The 22,595-nt window shown below is 43.5% G+C and overlaps 2 protein-coding genes across 8 annotated transcripts in view; one reads left to right on the forward strand and one right to left on the reverse strand.

Annotated features, from left to right (window-relative positions):
- Positions 1-22,595, reverse strand: part of Prosalpha5 (proteasome alpha5 subunit) — a 153,616-nt gene that overhangs the window by 120,477 nt on the left and 10,544 nt on the right. The gene's annotated exons all lie outside the window — the stretch shown is intronic.
- The window catches only part of ITP (ion transport peptide), a 42,639-nt gene that overhangs the window by 13,700 nt on the left and 6,344 nt on the right, over positions 1-22,595 (forward strand). For 2 of the 4 annotated variants that reach the window (XM_069134985.1, XM_046626381.2), the window contains exon 1: positions 6,847-7,467. The exons of 1 other annotated variant lie outside the window; for it this stretch is intronic. The gene's annotated coding sequence lies outside the window, so the exon portion shown is untranslated. Of the gene's footprint in view, positions 1-6,846; positions 7,468-22,595 lie in introns of those variants that run through there. One more of the 4 variants, XM_046626371.2, reaches the window with a different exon arrangement.

Consider the following 22,595-nt stretch of genomic DNA (forward strand, 5'->3'; position numbering starts at 1 on the left):
TAGATATACGTATATATCGATATAAACCCTCGGCTATACAGCCGGCACGATTTCACGCCAACAAATAAGCCGAGGTTAGGCTCAAGAGAGTTCGTTGCCTGTTGTTTGTCGTAGGCATGATACAACTTTTTCAGCCGTTTACTTTTTTACCTTAGATTTCGGTTTTTCTCATAATATTCTTATTTTTTTTTTAACCGTACATTCGTACACATATGTGCATCGGTGTGAAAAGAGGAAACTTCGTACCAACTATGGATTACTGGTTCTTCAATTTTTCAAATATTCTTCTGACGATAATTCGCGTCATTTGAACGCTTTTTTAAAAGTATATAATGAGGCGTGTGCACGTTTAAAACGACACATAACACACTGTAAGATGTATATTCGGAGAAGCTCTGCAAGGTGAGGCATAACTTCGAAGAAATTTCAAAACTATAATAGCACACACATTCGTCACGTTCAAATTTTCAGTTTCCGGTTTGCGTATACCGAATGACTGTACCCTTAGGTACCCACTTCCCGTGCGTTGCGGTTACCTGTCCGTTCGAAAAATAGATCACGGCTGACCCAGTTTGATAAGATTGGCCGTGGGACATCGTTTTTCTATTTATACAGACCATTCTTATTACGAGTATAAGAGATAAGTCGTCGAACATTTCTAAAAATAAATAATTAGAACGAAAACACATTGGGGAAAAGTTGGAATGACAAGTGATGTGAAATCACCGAATAATTATATCTATACCTGGTTCGTCTTTCTCATCTTTAACCGTGGCAATTCCAACGAAATCGAAATAATAGAGAACAGATAATTGACAATTGGCGTTCCGAGTTTCGATTCTTTAACTTCTTCAAAGAGTGTAAAACACGCCTTTTTCTTCTTCGCAAATTCTTACACCGCTATAAAACGTTTCCTGATAGCGAACAAGCGGGCAAAGATTTTCATTCGCACAACAGTTGCATTTACAATTGTATCGACGTTTCGTAGCCGTGCAATGTACTAGACGCGTATGGCGTAGACGACACGAATGGAAACGTACGTTATTATTAACGTCCGACAAAAATACATCGAGAATTTTATAATAGGACGGGGCGCCTCTTTCAAATAGACACAATTTATATACCAAGAAGGTATATTGCCATTAATTATACCCAAGCCGCAATGCCACGAGGTTCTGAGTTCATATACCGAGTAACATTTAGGCATGTGGGTATAGATCATATACATCGGGTACGTGTACCGATATAGCCGGCATCTCAACGACTCATTGTCAGCCGGATGCAAGCGTCATTCTTTCGTTTCTTCAACCGCCGATCTTAATTCTTCGACAAACCGGCATTCCCGTCGACGCGGAATTCCGCCACGATTTAAGCCCACATTCCGTGTGGTTAGGGAGATGGGTAAAATAAAAAGTAAAAATGAGAAAAAATAAAAATACAAATGCGAATAAGGTAGAGAAAAGGGCAATTTTCATTCCCTCGAACAAGCTTCAGCTCTCAAATTTAGTACGAGAGGTTGGAAATTATTTGTTACACTTGAGATTTAGAATTTTTTTTCCTGTAATTTTCTGGTAATTTAAAGTCAAATTATCACTCTAGTTTATTTTTTACCATTTACACCGATGACAAAAATTTTTATTTCGAGCAACTAGCTGTTGGTAGGTTTGAAATTTTCCAAACAATTTATTACTTGAAACATTTGTAAAAGCTTGTAGCCCGCACAACGGAATTATAGACAAATGTGAGAAATGGATCGTTATCTTTGAAATTGGTTGTAATTACTAACCGTCAGCACGTGTATAATTATAATGCGAAATGTGCAATATTGACAGACAGATATACGCATATCTATGATCTACAAGACACGTTTCCATTCATTCCACCGTCACAGGTGAGCTTGGCTTCAAGGTGCATTCATCTATTCTTGTAAACGTATAGCATTATATTACATAATAGAATGGTCGGTCAATTTGTCCAGAGAATTCTGTTTAAATGGAATATCACAGACCGATGTAGCCACTGACGCAGATATATGACGAAAGAAAAGATGAAGCCAAATTGTTACGTTAAAAAATACGAGTCACTCGATACTGTGATATTCGTCGAGAAAAATTAAACGAACAAAGGCAGGAAATAAAAGGAAACGAAAGGAAGACGCGAAAGAAAATAAATAAACGAAACATAAATGTCGTCAACTCTTGGCGCCACGTTTTTTCGTCACGGTATAAATACTTTTTTGCATAAAATTCTCTCGACAACATGTTAATTCTGTCTTTACGCGCTTCGTTTCATCAAGTTAAGTGTAACTAAAGGTTCGTTTCGGAATTTCAATAACTCTAATGATGAGAAATTTGATTTACCAGTGAAAATGCACAACGTCAAGTAATTGGGAACGTAACGGGTAAATTGTGACGATGAAGGTGAACAAAAATTTGCGTTTTTTAAATTCTTACGTCATCTTGTTTTGCTCCGATCAATGTCATAGACCAGAAGTTCGGAAACTTGTTCCAAACCGCAAAACGGCGCTTGAGATGAAAAGGAAAAACCTTAGCGCAAAATAACAAATACGTCAGTGGCGCCAAGAATTTGTCATGTAAATAAAATAACGAGGAGGAAAAACCGTCGATAATGATAAATCACGAGTAATTGAAACCAGGGTACGGAAAACAGTTAGGCAATATCTGTCATCCTCAGAACTCGAATCAAGGCAACTTTTATTATATTGCGATAGGCGGCGTGGCGAGATTAGAAAAAAAAAAAAGAAAAAAAAAAACGTACGTATACGAAAATTGATCTTGAATCAGAGCAAAATAGGGAAAATTGATTATTCCCAGATGTGCAAAACGCGACTAAGTTACAACACGCTTGCCAAATCGAAACAAGTTACTTTTAACGACAGAATTATCTATGTGTGGCTATACTTATTTTCACATGCTTGAAACTCTAGTTTTTGGCGCAGGTGTGCAAAACATTACGACGAACGGATTTTCCCGTCAATATTTTTCTTTTTTTTTTTTTATTCTTCTTTTTTTTTTATCATTTGTTTTTTCTTCATCTCCATCTCTCCATTTCGTTTTGAGGTCTGGACGTGCACAGTTTCTTAATAACTGTAGACGTCCAACCAACGGCCAAAATTTTGCTTACAATTTTTTTTGTAACACAATACCGAGTGGTAAAAAGTGATAAGTTGCGTCAAAATCAAGGCGGCGTTTGGCCGGATAAGATAAGAGAGACGGAAATTGAGTGTTTCTCGAATACCTGTATATACATGTATGTATATATATATATATATACATATATATATATACATATATATATGCATATATATATACAAAAAAATATATATATGTACAAAGGTACAGAGTTATTTTCTATCGGCTATTTTCCATATTTGAAAAACACTCCAATTAACCTCACAACATCCGACAAATTCCTCGGTATAGAGAGAAACGTTATACTCAAGGTTCTACTTCGGTAAAAAAAGAGAGGAAGAAAAAAAATGAAATAGTAATTACACACAAAAAAAAACGAAGGAAAAAAATCACCGTCCGTAAACAGCAGCTTTCCACAATTCTCAGCAAAACGATATATCGGAATCGTTAAGCGACGCTCGTACTACATATGACGTCACCATTAAATCAATGAGGCAATTATATATACAAACGCGACGGTTATTTAAAGCTCTTAGAAAATAACAGCGTCCATCTATTATTGGCATGTATAAAGAATAATTGAATCATTACAATTTCCTTTCTGGCTTTAACTTTTCCGCGTAGTATTTATACCGAGAATCGAGACTTGGAAATGGCGCCAATCTAATCACTATGAGATTGCGAATTTTGTGAAAGGAGTTTCTCACGATTCTACGAGGTTTTTTCGCGAATGACGTCAGATTTCACGCACGACAAGTTGCCGAGACTTTTACGTGCGAGATTCTTCACTATCGAATCGGTAAATAACCGAAATCGCACAAGTGTAACAAGTACATGTCACGGTATCGAAGACTCGGCGAACGAAGGTGAATATTTCGGTAAAACATATTCGCCGAGAGTTGCGATTCATTCGTTTTCATCAGCTCGAGTGCACGATTAATTCACGGTCGCCGCATTAATCCCGAATCGACATCGGCCGATCGGCGGGGTGACCGAATCCGAGTGAAAAATGACATCGGCTAAGAGAGCGAAAGAAACGAGAGTCCGGGCAGCGGGGCGGAATTATAAATAATCAAGGGTACGGAAAAGAGGGATCGGAGAGCGAAGCGTAGAAATCGGCGAAGCCGAATGCCTGGGGACAATCAATCGGCCGAAATTTGGAGACCTCCGGGTCACGTGACTCGATCCTTTCTATCGGGGTCCGAGGATCAGGGTCCCTGAGGTTACGGCGAAACGGAGCGGACAGGATCCCTGCAGCATCCGAGAGGCAAAACTGGGCTCAACATCGTTCCCCGTCAAGGAATGGACCACCGGCTGCCGGGTCTTTGACGCATTGGAAAGAAGGACGAATTTCACGGAGCTTCGTCCGTCCGTATAAGTCGAAGGACCGACACGTCACGTCGCTCTTCCCTGAACCCGAGAATTTCCTTGGATCCAGGAATGCGATCGGTTCTTTTCACCCCTCGCCCCCGACTCGCTCTTCTTTTATTAGAGCTTAGCCCGCCGTCTGCGTGAGAATAACCAAAGCAGCGAACCAGATGAGCTAATTTCGGCCGCAGATGTACTCCACGGCATGGCCAGGGTTTCCCCAAAGGTCAATGAGCACTGCGATAAATTACAACTAGATTTCCGAACCAGAAACGTGACGCGCGATATTTAAGTTGAATTTGTTATACGTAGTTTGCCGCACGTATGTAAGTAACTGTACCCAATTCGACCGGATATCCGGTCGATGATCAATATTTTTCAATAAATTTGACGAACGTCGGCCGGTTTCCCGGGAATCGCGAAATTTTCATTTATTCATGATAAACTCGTACAACCAATCTCCGAATCGATTATACCACGAGTCTAATTATCGCGTAACAAATATTATCACGATAATTCGCTTCGCAACTGCGGCGAGAAGATCAGACCTGCACGAATTACCTACGACGATCTCACGGTGAATGAACCGCTTTCAAAGTCGCTACGTTATACATCGTTTACACTAAATAAAAGAAAAAAAAAATTAATAAAAACAAGCAGCCTTTCAGAGTCGTTAAAAGATATCCTAGACGCAGCTCTCACGCTTATAAAGCGGTAATACAAAATTAAACTTTCAAGTTTCGTAGCTCTAGTGCCCGATGGTTGAGAGAGATTTTAAGCCGTTCCGATAATTCTGTCGAAACTTTCAAACCGATCTAAATAAATGATTTATAAACGTCGAATGTTTGCCGAATTAACGGCTGATTCGCGGAACGATTTTTCTCATGTTTCTGCATGTGTTATGTATAGTTACGTATACATTTCCGGTATACCGTGAAACGCCGAAGCAGCGCGTGCGGAGAAAATTTACCGTATATTTTGCTTCTAAAAATCCGTAATACAACAAGTTCAACAAGTTTCATCGAAGATAGAAAAATCCTAGAAAAATAAAAAGAGATTGAAAAAAAAAAAGCTAAAAACAAAATCCTCGATACTCTCGAACTCTTTGCGATCGTTCGATTTTCGACTTATAATGCCTCACGGAAGTGCGTGTGTAACGGAATATTCTGCGATTGTATGCAATAACGTATAACGTTGAGGAACCACGCATACACCTTCGACGAACGCGCGTTTAACTTAAGAATTTGAACTTTCTCTCCGACCAACCGACCGCGCTATAACGTATATCATGCACTCGGAGATACGTGCAAAAACGCCAGCCTTCGCTACCACCTTCCAGGTACGACGACGATCTGTGGCGGCATGCGGCAGGCTGACGATCCGTCTTTACAGATTTGCGTCATTCTGCAGCGGAACGGATAATTGGAACGGCCGGGCGCGAGCGAAACGGACGCGTGGCGGGGGCGGGGGGGGGGGGGGGGGGGTCTATCTAGATTCCGTAAAGCGAAACTTTCGGATAAGAAAACGATTTTCCGGAAAAGAAAAAAAAATATGCTCAAGAAGGTGGGCGAGCATTTCCATTAATCGGATTTAACTCAAGGTATTTCACCAAGACTACTGTTTTCTTTTCTTTCTTTTTTGACAGAATAGAGACAATGACGCAATCGCAGCCCAAGCTTGCACCGTTGTAAACGGATGAATATTGAGGGAGAGAGAGAGAGAGAGAGAGAGAGAGTAAAAAATCGATCAGAGAATTGAAATAAGTTTTAATGATAATCGATTTTATGAGGTACGTGAGGTAGGGTCAATTTTTATAAAAATTTGTGAAATGTTTCGAAAAAATCCCGTAGATATTTGAAACTGCGGGGTATGGAAGGAGAATGAAGAAAAATTGGAAGAAAATCGGTAGAATATAATGTAAAATGTATTATGGGAAAGTCGAGAGAGACAGTAATAAATTAGCCGTGTGTATATAACGCGTGAGAAATGTATATATATATTTATGTATATATATGTGTGTGCGCGCGAGTGTGTGCATAAGTTTGTCTTCGGTCGACTAGCGGAGTCGCGCCTATTAATTACCGATTCGGAAGAGAGGAAAAAAGTAAATAAATAAAAATAAGAAGAAAAGGGAAATATAAGAGGAAGAAGGCAGAGGGAGAAGACGAAGGCGAGTAAAAAGGAAGAAGTGGTAGAGGGAAAAAAAAAAAGTAACAATCGTTAACAATAATATACGAACGGTTGAGGGAGTGGGGGGACCGCGAGCTCTGATTGGACGACAGCTCAGCCATATTCCAAGCAGCGCGCACCCAGCGCGGCAATGTTGGCTATACTTCCACAAGACGCACATCTCCGACCCAGCATCCAAATAATCGCTACTTAATTGTCAATCCTTAACCGATCCGCAAAGGAGGTAAAAAATATCGTTGGTTGAGAAAATATTAAACGACTTTGAGAAGACGAGCCGTACGTACGAGTCGCGTTAGAGACGATATTCTGCAGCTGCTGATTGTTTTTATCACCGCACATCATCACGTGTACGTAATATAATCATTCGATCGACGACGTATCGCGGATAATAATTCTTTCAATTATACGGTAAACGTATAATATCGATTCTCAAAGTGTCGGTGAAGTGAATTTATTTTATAAATTTTTCCTCGTCCGGTAACAGTTGTATTTGTATTATTCTTTTTCTTTGTTATTTTCACTCGTTTTATTGGATATTTGAATTTATTGTGAGATCGCGGCCGATAGATCCGAGTGAAATTTTCGAACGATTGTCTCATCCAGTTTACTCGCCGATTCACGCACTGTATAATTCGAAGATATCTAAAGAGAGAAACGATATATATCCATCACCTGCAGTGAAATCCGAACTCTGACGAGTCGCAAGTGCGGAGAGGGAAGATAATCGAAGAAACACGCGACGCTAGACGGAGAAAACGTAAGTTGATTCAAGTTTAAAACTGATATGGTAAACATCGTTAACGATCCACGTGCGGTTGATATTTGAAGCTCGAGTGAAATTTGGCGGGAAGTAAAACGACGGGTGAACGAGATTCGGTCTCGAATCCGTCGCGGCTCGAGCAACTTGACAGCTGACAACGAGCCGAAAATCAGTAAGGATCGTACGAATAAGTTGAAAATATTTGGCACTCGGTGAAAATTGCTCTTCAAATATCATCGAAAAAGTTGTATAATTTTATCGGCGAGTCTTCGGTTCACGCCTGATTCCCGAATCGTCGTATCTGTGATAATTCACGTGGCGTGGGGAACAAGGCTGCGGAGAATTCTACCGCGTCCGTCACACGCGTCTCTTTCAAACCCCGACGACATGTGACACAACGCATCGAGAATATCGGGTGCCAGGCAGCGTCTACGCCGCCTGAATGCGCGTGGATTCCGCGTGCGGAATACGAATTGAAACCCTTTGGGAAAGCACTTGAATATCGTAGAAGATTTCGAGTTTAGCTTCGCGTGATTGAACACGGGAACTTTGGATTTGAAAATCTAGCAGTTTGTTCGACCTTTCGATTCTCGATTGACAATGAGGAAAGATCTCTAACGCCTTGGTAAGTGTTTCCGTTTTGTCGTTGGAAAAATTTTTTACTTAGGCACACGTGTCGTGATTCTGAGACAAAAGCGGCGCCGATATGGAATTTCGAGAAAACGATAACGAGCACGTCGTTTGGGTAGCCTGATGGTGAAAAAAATAAATTAACATAAACACATTCCTCTGACATGCGATTCATAAAACACTGTCTTGAAGATTAGGTATGAAGCGGCGTAAAGGAACGAGCTGAGTTTAACTGGGAGGGAAAACTTGCGGATGAAATTACGCAATTAATACGCAAAATTAAGCCCTTCGCCCCTCTTCGTTACGTTAAATGTGTAATACTGGGATCAAATTGGTGAAAAACACTGAGATATAATACAACTTCGTTATACATACACCCACACATTTATAAAGCATATAGGGTCACTGGCGTTATTGCAGGGTGGGGGTTTTTCGGTAAAAATAGAACCGATGGTGTTGGATGACACTCCCATGGGAACCAACTAACCTCACCACCGTAAAACCACCGAGAGATCTCCACTCCCGTCAAACTGTGTCACGCGTCGTTAATTTTTATCCTCGATTTAAAAATTGCGCATTTTTTTTTTTTTTTTTTCAACAAACTCTTTTCAAAGAATTTTAACACAGATCGTGTGGATTATAGACGATGATGCGGAGAGCTATCTCGTGAATTGAATGAGAACAGAAATGGATAAAAAAAAAAAGAGGAACTAGAACGAACGGACAGAGATAAACGAGTAGAAAGAGAGAGAAAGAAAGAAAGCGAGCACGCTGTTGCAGAAGCTAAAAATATTTCTGCCGACTAGTCCTTTTTTATCAGACAACGTGCATCAATTGCGTCACGAAGATCAGTGCAGTACGTATATATACATATATATATACCTTGCGTCATCCCTCTTTTACTGCAGGGTTCGCACAGAAAAAATTTAGCGAACCCCGCCTTTAAATTCCGCAGCTGTGCGTAAAATCTATATATATAGATATATATTCAGTAATGCACTTTCATTCATTGCATTTTCCCCAAAAACACGTCATCACGCATATATTGCTCACGATTTTCTTTGACGGCCGCGCAATCAGACGCAGGTAAGAAAACAAAAACGTGAAAAATTGAAAATGTACTGAACATCGGGTGAAAGTGAGAAAAAAAAAATAGAGAAAACCGTTTGAAACATACCATTTTCCTATTTCTTACACACGTTACACTGACAATGAGAAAAATTTCATTTTATTAAATATACCTGTGACAATAGTGACAGATATTTATTGCAACAGTATAGATTGTAATAAATTTTAATAGGCAAAAAATTTGAAAAACGTCTGTACGATGTTAATTTTTATTTTTCAATGGGTAAAAATCTAAGCGTATAATTAAAATCCATTAAATGTTGATAACAAAGTTATAATAAAAAAAAAAAAAAAAAAGAAACTTTCGTCGGTGTACGCGGGTTGCCGAGCCTCTCGGCGGAGCCTTGCCTCACATGCAGCGTGTCACTTATAACCACCTGTGGCACTCTGACTCGACGAGAACTCGAGTCATCCGGCTTTCGTTTCGACGGAACAAACCGTCCATTTCTTATCCGGGGCTCAGGAACGATTTACCGAATTTCCTCCCCTCCAGCCCTTCCAGCGATCTCATAACGAGACAGGGCTGTTTTTTGGGTATACCGTTAGGATAATTAAAAAAAAAAGCTTTACTGTAAACGCGCCTGTCCTACAGGTATTTATTTGTCTCTTATAACAATCGGCAGCGGACGAGTTGGCTCAAAGTTTCTCCCACACGCGCGGTAGACGAGAAATCGTTATTTATCTCTCGTTTTACGGCTTGGCTTTTTCGTGTTCCACAGTCAGTCTCTCCCTCCCCCTGATACGGAGTAAGATCTATACCTCGTTGAGGCGGGCATAACTCTCACGTTCGCACCCGCGGTTGTAACTATTATTTCGGAAAGCGCGGGTAAAGAAGCGAAGATAACTAAAATAGTACAAAGGGGGTTCGGGGCCACGCGGTGGCTAGAAGATACCAAGAGCACACGATATCGCCTCTCTCTCTCTCTCTCTCTCTCTCTCTGTCTCTACACACGCGCGCGATACTTCGTTAGTGTAATAGAACCTAAGAAGCATAAGAGCCGTCTGACTGCAGCTACGAGGAGGAGGGCAAAGGAGCTAAGAAGCTCCGAAAATATCCGTAGAGTCTTACAAGTGTTCTAGGAACTACGGCTCCCAGCCTTTCTTTTCCCTCTCTCTCTCTCTTCCCCTCTCTTGGTCCAACGGACTGACGGGCTGACGAGTCGAAATGGCCGGGGGGTCCGTCTTAATTATTTCTCGAAATAACCGAACGCATAAGGGGCGTAAGGGGGGGGGGGGGGCGAGAAAGGGGGCGGGTCACGCCCTCGTCAAGCCTCCTTTTCCGTTTTTTCATAGCCAAAAACCGGCAGACCGTAATCTCGTATCTACTACTCCGTATCTCGGCAGGATCGGTCCCAAATCTTGAGTGCGGACGTACGGGCCTCAGGCCTGCACACAGTGCCAGGAACTTTCGTCGCTCGCGCTTTCATTCGATCGAATGGATTTCAAGAAGGAGAGAGAAAGAGGATTGATTTAATGTGGGTGAAAATGAAATTTGAAATAAACTATAAGGCGTGGGGAAATCCGTAGAAGAAAAAAAAAACGAAATTGGACCTTACAATGAAAGTTTCGCGAGCAACAAATCTATAAACTCAAACGATACGGTGCAGTATACTCTAAATTTAATATGCATATACGTGATACATAGAAATTTTCTAATGAAAGCTTGGAAAAACTGCGCCTTACGGTTCTTGTGAAGTCTTAGAGTTTCCGTTTCATGGCCAACTTCCGTCATCACAAATTAGCAATATGCTACGTCGACGCGCCGCCTTACACCGTGTAAATCCCAGATAGAAGCGAATGGCAGGTTTGATCTTGAAAAGAAAATGCGCCCTGCGTGGTGAATTTCTACGTTTTTCTTTTTACGAATTTTCATGTTGCCGAGGTGATTCAGAGTCTCGTTTATACGTCACGTGTGCTCCGCCCTTATTGCTCTATCTTTTCCGAGCCCGCAGATGCCGGACCGTCTGATTAATTAATTCAATTCAACTGTCCGCAGCGCGGTTCGAAGCTCTGGCTATCCTCAATTTCATTATACACAATAATCTCCTTCGACGCTAAAACGTTCTTTGCCTCGCCACTGAAATCACCCCCATAACCTTGTACCTACTCGTTCGTGGTCTGGCCCATTAGCGCGAAATTTATACGGTGTGAAAGAATCTTCTACTTTTTTTTCTTCAACCCTTCGAAATTGATACAGAGATGTTGTTTTATCCTGCAATCCGATTTATGCTACTGTAACCGTCTCAACGTCGGAGGTTTAAAATCTCGATCAGATCCGTTGCGCCGGTTCGATTACAGCGACCGGAGTTCAACTTACATGCGAAATCAGAAATCGGGATTGTTTGGTTTCACAGAAAAATTCTTCATAAAAATCTAAAAACGCAAAGCATCCGCCAATTCCAAATCTCACGCCAACTTCACGATCAGTTTCCAGCAACAGTTACTCCGAATCACGGGGCGAGTGTCCAGGTTCTATAACTCGGTAAGTACGTGAGTTAGTCTCGAGGCTGGAAACGAGCTTCAAGGCTTAGACTTTTCCTTGTACGTACGTCCCACCTTCGAAAAGTGGCGCGGCATTCTTCCGGCGATACGCCGTTGAAAATGTCTTTCAAGAATTCCAAACTAGCCAAAATCTCCGAGTGATAACTCGAGGTCGGCGGCTGATAACCGACCGACTCTCCGCTAGCTTTGCCAGAGCTCATTTGTACCGTTCCTACGGACAGTTAGTTAAAGCGGGCCAAAGCTTGTAACGAATATCATTTTATGACTGTCCAAAAGTCAGACACCCGGTGTGAATGGCCTTGCCAACTCGGGATAGTCAATGAGAAATGTTATCGTTAATTTGAGAATGAAATAACGGGTCATTACGGTGGTTCACACTGTTCGGTAATACATCCGCCGCACTCGACGTTGTCCGTATTTGACGCACGGAGGATACCTAATAGTAACACTTTTCAGACGTTAAACCGAGACGGGTTCGTTAGAAAAGACAGCAGCTTTCCCAGGTTCACCCTCAATCGCTTATCGCCAAGCGAAGTTCGATCGATAGATCGATCAAAGTCACCACTCGTCGGTGATTTCAATGTATGGTACCTTGAATAAAATTCGCGACAGTAGGTATAGTTCAATTCACGGTACAGCGATCCCCGAAGCCCTTTACGCTTGGCTAGCCAAACTGCAACAGCGTTTCCGAGCGACTCTCACTTTTACTTTGCATATTCATGCAGTCAGTGTATATTCCACGACTCTGCTGTCCCGCCATGACGGTAAAACCAGGATGAAAAATCACCTCGGCATTTCGTTGTGACACGTATATTCCTACAGATTCTTATTCATGGGCAGGCAATGAGGCGGCATGTGGGTTTAGGTATACGTGGACTCATGAAAGTCAGTATTCCGTACGTACCCGCGGCTACCGCCTTGACCTTAAAGTTGGATTACTCAACCGAAACCTATGCACAGCTGCTGGAGCCAGGGCCTTTTACAATTAGTTGTACTACGGAGGAAAGAAAGCCCAGCGAGACCTTATCGAAAACTGACATCGGACTTTTGTATCGCCGTTAAGGATTGCAATGTCCAGCTTTCCAAGTTTCCGCCCGAATTCGTTTTGCGTACTTCACGTGCCGTGTCGGCGTATTTGGAATCATTCGGTTAAAGATATCGTTTATTGTTGTATCACGTTGCGTATATTTTCACTTTACCAAGTTTAATTTACGGCATTGATCCGCGGTCGTGACTTTGTTGCACGAAAAATATGGAAAAACTGACCTCGAGGATCGATTTCGAGGACTTTGAATGAAGGCTCAAGCCCCAAGGGGTCAACGACTGTGCGGCATGTGAGCTACGAACGTTATCGCGGTATTGAATGACGGAAACATATTTGTGACCGTGTAATTCTGTCCATGAGCTATAATGAATTATGCAACCGGTACGCTGTTTGTTAATTTGATATATTTATTTATACATTCGCTGCAATATATAACCTGTGAGACAAGAGAGAGGGACTTGAATCCTGCTCGTATGTAATACGCAGCCTGCAGCGTAGCCGTTTCAAGCCGCGAGAGATAAGAACATACTTTTGTCGTATACATAATACACACAGCATGCCGTACACGCGTTATAAAAACTATACAGGGACACGTCAATTGGCACTAATTTCAAACAGTTGAAGTTTAAGACGAGTGTGTGTATTTTCAGACGTGCAGTTGGCTAATTAAAAGGGCGTTATTCTTCTGGTTAAATTGAACGCGTCTGACTACGCTCTCTCCCTCTCTCTCTCTCTCTCCCTCTGGCGAGTTATTTCAATTTCAAAGTTAAGAATTACCAATACAACGCCACGAGGCTCTCGAACCTTCTACTTCACACGTTGCCATTGGACCTGGGTTCATGGGAATCGCGACAAAGTCAAAATGATCATTCTTTCATTTTACATTCATATCCGATGAATCCTTGGTTGGGATCGATTGTAATTAATGCATCGACCGTATTGATCAAGACTGTAATCTCTGTCGGCCTCACTTGGTGTTCTTGTGGACAGAAAAATTTGAAATGACCGCCCACAAGCCAGCAGACCATAATGCCAAAAACCGTTGCAGTGTAAAGAAAAATGTTTATCAAGCCACTCGGAGTCGAGTATAATATATCGCGCCTTAAACTCCGTAAACCCAATGACAAAGGGTCGCACTGTGCGGCTACTGTGTGAAACTTTTGGTTAATATGCCTAGTCGTTTAAGCCCGAATGATAATTCCCCTGAGGTTACGTCTTCAAGAGGTTCACCAGCGTCTCGGGAAAACGAGTGCAGCTTCAAGTCGATTGATAGTTTACATGCTCGCTCGAATTAACAGACAGCATCGCAATGCCGTAGACCGTTATCTAAATATTTTCACGCCAAATTGTTTAACGCACCGTTTAAATTCGAGTACTAAACGCGAGACTTTACCGATGTTCTTAAATACGATTTGCAAACAAAAGATCGGATCCGGTTTATTATTCGGACGGCGCGAGGAATGCGGAAGTTATCTCGTTCATTGTAAGACGAGTGTACCGGTTATTGACCTTTTTTGGTTGTATCTGTTTAAAAGTAAAGTCCTACTGTCCGACCCTCTATCAATTGGTTCTAGTCATCGAGAACTTCAAAATTTGTGCCGTAAATTTATAATTCTAAAAAATAAAAGGTTAAATAACCGGGTCTAAACGTGTCACCAACCGATACACTTACTTCCCGCATCGCGTTGAAAAACTGAACGTGGAAGAAAAAATTGGTGAAAAATATTCGTAACTACTATTGGAATAATTCAGAACCGACGATGAGGGAACGTAGATTCAGTAACAGACCGCTCGCTCTCTGCAACACTCTATTATTTTTTCTCAAAGCTGGGACTCGATAATTAATATACGCGGTGTCGGAAGAGCACCGGTGGCCAGAAAGTAAGCAGATTATATTATTACAAAAGCCGAGTGTAAAAAAGTAAGGCGATTAAAATGTGGAGCAAGATAATTAGTGGAATATGATAAAATACCTACTCGATGCTCGCACGCGTTACGCTGGCATTTGTGGGCATAACGTGTAGCGTTGAACGCGCTTTTAATACAACCGTGAAACAAGACGGAAGATGGCGTCTGACCGAGAGTTCATTATTACGTCTTGTAACGCGAAGCCGTACGAGAGACGCCAAGCTGTCTGCCAGAACGAACCTCTCCACTCTTCCCCCACTCGAGAGCACAGAGGCAGGCCTTGTTGGATATAACGCGCTAACGCATCCTATACATCGCGCAAGCTAACTAGGGAATTCAATTTCACTCCGTCCACGTTTTAATCCCCAGCCAGAGGATAAGAGTTACGTTTATTAGGATTACGAATATACCTACGTATGCAACGTTACGTACGTAGAGGTATAGGTGTTTGGGTACTCACGTACGACACAGAGGATCTTCTGTTGTACGCTCCGCTGGGTTGGAAACGAGGAAAATAAATGCATGGAATACGATGACGTTTCACTTTTCAATCTTCCCGTCACTCCGCCATTTTTCACTCATTAAAAATTAATGACTAAACTCTCCGTCGTCCAGAGATTCCGCGAGGATACTCACAATCGGTAGAGTATCGTGCCAAGTGCGTTGATCGAAGAATCGCGCTCAACGATTCTCGAAACTCTTCCTCGATTTCTCGGAAACTGCGGTTATTTCGCCCACGGCACTCGTGGGAAAAATTTCTTTCCTCTCTTTCGCCATATCGTATTTTACACTGTTTACAGTCCCTCGAGCATCGTGTAAACATCGCGACAGCATCCGTTCCCTGTTCACAGCTGACACTTAATGGCGTAGGTATTATACCCTGAAATTTTTTACTTCCCTCCCTCCCCCTTGCCCTGAAGTGCAAAATTTTTCTTTCGACGATATAATACAAGCGGATCGCGCTTTTCTCGCCGATATTCCTCCCTCGTACACGTGTTTATTTATCTTACTTTGGCAGATGAGTGCAACGCTGCGTCTTCTTGGAAGGTTGTGAACACAGGATGCAGAGATATACTCGGCGAATCAATATTATCTTAGACGCGAGGTGTAGGATTAGAGGCTTGTAAAAATTTCTACCGCAAATATTTCAACGTTCGTATCATTGTGGGTACGCCTAATACTGCCTGAGAATAATTGAAACCCTGTAATACCAGACCGCGAACGATAAAATTGTTTAAATACCCGGGCTCTCGTTGAGTGCGTATAAACATAGCTTGCTTTACATGTATACGGACTTATTCATAGTCGCCGTTACTTATTTTAACACCGTTTGTATACGCGCTGAGTTCTTGAATTAACTTTCAACGAGCGGCACAGAGACTATGGTTATACCACGAGTAGAGGCGCACCTGTTGAACATTCCTTCACGGATATAGTTACAGAGAGCCAACTACGCGAATTACATGTGGCATATAGGATAAGCGGGTTACTCGTGAACGTATGCGTCTATGATTTACACACACACACACACACATCGATGAACCGAAACGCGACCGTGAAAACATTTCGTGATTCACATGCAATTGTATTCCATGGGCAATGCGTAATGCCAAACCAGAGTATCAGTTTCCGTTCTTTTATCTTTACCTTTTTCATTCGACGAACGAGATTCAAATTCAAATTCGGTGATCTATTCTCAAACGACATTAAGTTACAAAACACTACTTAATTACTTAACAAATCTTAACCACGTTGTTCGCGACTTCTGGAGATTGCAACCGCATATCGCTGCTAAAAATTTGAACCAACGCGTGAATACCGAGTTCAAACAATACTTACAGAGCGTTAAGATATTATCGAGAACAATTTTCGGCACGTTGTGTATTATTTTTATCGGTATGAAATTGTCTCAAAAATTCCCAGCATAAAACGGATACTTCACGCAGAGAAAAGACTTACGATAAATAAAGATCGTTTGAAATTCATTCCAGTAAACGCATACGGAAATTTATATTCATCACTGATACCACCATCTTGGTACACAAAGACATCAGCGCAATCCGAAGTGATTTTTCCATAAAAGGTGCGCAAGTTCCAGATCTAGTGGGTTTGTAGACTCAGGTTATGGCCCGAGAGCTGGATACAAATAGTATGTATAAGGTAAGGCTCGTTTCGTCAGGGTTTAAAACCGGCGTTGAAATCTCCGGTTCACGCTCTTGTGAGTTGGAAATGACAATCGTCGCAGTTCTATTAATAAAACGGATACGCATACGGCATTTAAGCGTGTTATACACGAGTCGCGTTAATACGATTAAGCATTTGCACGTGAAATTGCTGAGCCAGTTGCAGCCAATTTCTCAATCGCGAGTCCGTTGAATACGCGTTTCATTCTCTCCGTGATGTCAATAAACTTACATCGGGCTTGCAGAATATTCATTTTTTTTCGCGAGATGTGTGTTTGAAATTCAGCGATACCTCGATAATACAAAGTAGATCGCTAATATCTATAGGTACCTTGATGGTAAAATCTCGACCTTCGCGATAGGTTTCGCCTTCGTTTTTTCAAACCGCAAGATTAAATTTATCACGCGACATTCTTTCACACGCGGTCGATGATATCCCTTCCGATTCTCATGCAGGGAGAATGGGAGGGCGATAAAGATCGGTAAGGCCTCGAGTGTTTGTTATCGATGATCCCTTGACTTCCGGCTGTTGGGTCGGTAAATATTTATCAATGGGATACGGGGAAAGACCGCGTGACCGGGTCGGAGCGGAGCGAAGTGGAGCTCCCGCATCTCTCGATGCAACGACGTTGTACGTTAATACGTCGATACATGCCTATGCATGGACACATGTGCAGCGACATGTGACGCAGGATTGCCGCAATAGACCGCCCATCGTAATCACATCGAGTGTTACATAACAAAATATATGCATGTACCGACTGGGGATTAGTTACATGTGCAGCGCACCGTACCGCAATTGTTATAAAAGGCTAGAATTATATATATATATATATATATATATATATATATATATATATATATACACATATATATATAGGTATGTATATCATGTATGTATATACAATATACTATATATTATATATTAAATGTATATATATATATATAAAGATTGCACAACGAACCGTCGCAGCGTGACGTCACCGTACTGCTGAGGTAAAAAACGAAGTCCAAGTTTGTAAAAAACTCGGCTGCCTTACCGTGTGTAAAAAGTGAATAAAACGAAAACACTGCAGCACCTATCTACCGCGGTTTGACGTCAATAGATGAAGCGATAATTGCACGACAAGCTTCCCAACCTGCACGAGGGGATTTACTTTTTCATCGAATGCTAAACGAATCGGCTCCATTAATCCTGGCGATTTTCACAATCGGTGTCCGAACGTCGTGTGCACTGAGAAATCGATAATGATTTACAGTCTTACATCGTCGAAACGTTTTTTCTTCGTCGATCTTCCGGAGTATCGAGTAGATCCAGGTGCATCGGAGGAAATGGTTTTTCGCACGAGCGTCGTCTCTTCTGTGTATTTATCGATCGATCGGCAAAACGTACCGTGCGAGTATCTCCGAGAAAGATCGCAAATGCATCCAACTCGCGAGTGCGAAAGTAACGTCTCTTGGCTCATACTCGCGAGATCCGACATGAAGATAATTTAACGCACACGAGATGTGCCACCCAGGTGCGCCGTGTGACGTGTACAGATGCTGTTCCTCGGAGAAGATGAGAGGTGAGGAGAGGGAAGAGAGGAAGGAGAGGAAGGAGAGGAAGGAGAGGATGGGCGGCCGGTTGAATCTCTCGCGAAAAGATTCGCTTTTATTTTTTGCACTTTGGTCTTGTTGTTTCGTCAGCCCTGCTGTAGAACCTCCGGCACACTTCGTTTCAGCTACGGTCGACTCGCGAGCTTTTAAATGTGAGCGTCTACGTATATACATATTATACATAAGTTGCAGAGACGGTGCGCAAGTGCAACACAACCGGGGGAAGAAAGATGATCAGAGATCTACCGCACAGCCTCTAATTATAAACGCTGCCGCTTGTGCCAAGGCTCGTTTTATTAATCAGCCGACATTTTTACAACACGCGCAATCTGATCAATCTATCTACGCTAGATTAACTCCACGGGTTTGCGCACCGCCGTGACAGTTATAAAAATTCACGGTGCAACATTCTCCGGCTGAGATTATTACACGGCAAAGTCCGAGTTATCACGGCGATACAGCTCAGAGCGTTATAGTCGATTCTTAATCTCGCTCGATCTCCAGCCACTTCGTACAACTTAAAAATCTCAAGGAACGTCTCGAATAAGAATTAGTCTTGAAAACATTACATCACTTTCAATAATATTGTTGACGTGGTCCTGTCTTTGTGAACATCGAATGATTCAGGCAAAACGCAGTGTTTGCACTGTAGGAAGGTTACATGTGGTACGGAAAGTGTTACACCGACACTTCCTGATCTTGGTGTTAGTCGTCGAACGTACACCAAAAACGTTCACCTCATAGGCCGTATATTTTAGAAAACTGTTCGAGCAGTGTTGGAAGATTTGAGATTTTCTTTTCACGCGCACAAGTACCTGCATCAAATTCATAACGATTCTCACTATACTACCTACGACTATCGCCAAACGTATGAAAGCAAATGTGACCAAAGAGACTTTTATTTGTAAATATATTTTCAATTTTGGTGCGCAGGGTATACCTGCCGAAGCGTGGTGCTACAAAAAATATGACGTACAGAGAGATCCGTATAAACGTTTTGCTCTCCAGCCCCGTAGATATGACGTGCGTACCTTGCCAGCGTATGACAATATGCAAAACGGCACTACCGTTCAGCAGTGTAAATAAGGGCATCCACTTCGTTACAGATAAGGCTAGATAAGGAAACGCGTTTAGCCCGGTTAAGCATGGCCACACCGTCCCGGGTATAAGCAAAAGTAGGTGTGTACGTGAATCGGCGTGGCAAACAACGCGTATCCTACATACAGTGCCTCCCGTCTGCAGGGGGATGCGGGGGGCAGGAATAAAAGTCGCGAGTCAATAATTCGCGTGTTATACTTTCTTTGGCGAACCCCGTACGTGACTTGGGCGGTGCCCTGGCCCCGAGTCTCTCGTTGGTAGTTTGAGTTACAACCCTGTCGTTTCTTTCCTTTTTCTCTTTCTCTCTCTCTATCTCTCCACCCGTATACGCATACAGCGGGCCCAACGAGGCCCGGGGGGCCCGCTCAGGCGGCCGAGTGCCTAATTAGAGGGGCCCGGTAACTACCTCGATCCTCGTCTATATACCCGTTCCTCCACCTCCACCTCCTCCTCGGCGTTCAAAGCTCCTCCGCGTATATCCGAGCTCGCGTGCTTGTCTTGTCTTTTAGTTCTTTGATGCGCCCTGCGTCTTGCCTCCTTCTCACGATTGAGTCATCCACCGCGGGGACCACCTGGCAAGCGTTGATCGATCTAACGATACCTGCACCACGGTCCGCCCGGCTCTCCTCTCCTCTCCCTTACTTCAGGTATATATCCGGATCTCTCGGCAGCGATGCACGTGTGCTGGTGCTGTTGCTGGTGCTGCCGATGTTGCTGTGCACCGGTTATGCGGCCGAGACCTCCCGCCACACCGGTTCCCATATCCCCGACGACGACGACGACGACGACGTTGACCACGTTGTATATTTCTCCTACCGTTGAAACTATACGTACATTGTACATAGGCCATCTCCACCACCGAGGTAAAAAACTATAGTGTACAGGTATAACAGGAACACTCGCCCTCGTTGGGATCGTGGATGATGACCGTTCGAAATGTGCCTTCACCGCGGTTTTCCGCCTCGAAGTTAGCCCGCCTCCCGCGTCGATCAAGGCCATGCTTGGTGCTCCAGTGAACCGATGGAGCGAGAAATTTGACCGAATATAGAGGCGGGTGGTTTGACGTCGTCGAAGCATTAGCTCGCCCACCTTGGTGACCGCGCGACGACGGCGAAACCGGTCTCACGGTGGACGAGGTTTAAGCGCCAAGTTCGTGTGGGTCCCGGATTATCGGTCCAGGGACCACCGACTCCCACGGTGGCTGTGGAGCCGTCACGGGATGGTCCATTCATAAATTAGGCTTGTAATGGTGGCGCGGCGTTTGTCACGCCGCCGCGAAGAAATAACCTGCCGCCTGCTGACATTGTGCTCGGGAAGGTGTATTTTGACCCGATAATCGTCAGGACATCGATCATTTCGTATCTCTACGAGTAAGGCGAGTACTTACACACAAGGCAAAGAGTATAAAATGGTTCGCGGGAAAGAAAGTTTCTCTCCGTTTGATCCTACCCGAATACGAGGACCGTCCTCCGAGAGTGACGAGATAAATCCTCGCGCAGTCCCCGGGCCGAATGAAAGAAGAATCACCTCGGACCGATCTTCCCATTAGACGATTAGGACATCACGAAACCCATTAACGATCCGAAGACACACTCTGGGAATATCTCTTAACGCCGACGATGTTCCTTCCACCCGGCACCACCCAGAAAGAAGGAAACCCAAGATACCCGCGAATTCACGTGGAGATTCCATCCAGGCAAATCCGCCTCTCGGATTCGCGCCATTATCCTCACGGGGGAACCAGAACGACGCGGTAAATACGCCGACGACGACGACGATGACGATCGTCCTCTCTGACTACTCCTGAAACATTCCCCTGTACCTACCGACAAACGTCGTACGTACTCGTTCGAGCGTACCAACTTTTAGGTATATTACACCTATGGCCTACGCGTCTCGCGAACGGTGGTCGGTCCGTTTTTGCTCGAGAATTTTCAGATTGCACACCTGTGCTCGACGACGTGGCGCGGCGGTGGGCTGCTGCAACCTCAGAAAGGACCCCACCTGTTGACCAACCGGTCCCCATTGACTTTATTTTTATTCCTCCTCTCTCCGCCGAGCGCCCTCCTTGCTTGCCGCAAGCGTATCTCGTAAGACATGCTCCAGGCTGGTAAGGAAAAAGGAGTTCCCCGCTTCACTATCGCGCCGTAGGCTTTCCACGCCCGCATCTGTCCGTGTATGGGTGAACGTAGACGGGTGTCTGTTTTTTCCGAGTGTTGGAAGTGTGCGTGCCCGGCAGCTAACCGTGCGCCACCGTCGTGTGTGCTAAATATAGCGTGCGGCAACCTTCACGGTTAAGAGTCCACCGGTAATTTATATCGAATCGACTGATAAATGGCGAAGCGTTTTCCTCCGGCTACTCTCGTCCGATTGAAGTCTGTCCGCGATTTTCACGGACACACTCTGCTCCTGCTTATGTGTGCAAGCCGAATGGTAGAGGTGGGGGACTTTCGAACGTGAGAAATTCTAGTCCGGGACAAAGCTGGAGAGCCAATGCATGCACTCCACGGACGTAGAATCATGCAGATAACGAGATAGCGCGGCGGTGATCCGTAAAAGTAGAAACTCGTCGCATGGAGATTCGTAGCGTGTGCGTCGATAATGGCAGAGAGTCGGACCTCCTTGAGAGGGACGTAGGGTATGAACCATGGTATGCGACCTACGGTGTATGTACGAAAGACGGCAGCTATCCTGTGATCTTATGATATAACCTAAAGGCAAAGAGGACTGCTTTCAACGCATCGTTCGATAGGTGGATAACTGCGTGAAATTATAAGGCGGTGGCGATGCTGGATGAAATATCATGCTCGGTCAAGGTGGGCCCTTCGTTTCAACGGCCCCTTGGGACTCTGTCTCTTCTCCAATGTCTTTTTCGTTACGTCTTCTCGTTTCGTGGACGCGACGAAGATCGCGGACCGATCGTATTACGCTAATTTTTTGCTAAGATTTGCCGAATTTCATTATTCGCTTCCATTATCGTGCGATTCCCGGCTAAACCGTTGACCGCGACGTGGATGGCCTTTTGACTGTAT

The sequence above is a fragment of the Neodiprion pinetum genome, chromosome 1, assembly GCF_021155775.2.
Source record: "Neodiprion pinetum isolate iyNeoPine1 chromosome 1, iyNeoPine1.2, whole genome shotgun sequence".
Classification (NCBI taxonomy): Eukaryota; Metazoa; Arthropoda; class Insecta; order Hymenoptera; family Diprionidae; genus Neodiprion; species Neodiprion pinetum.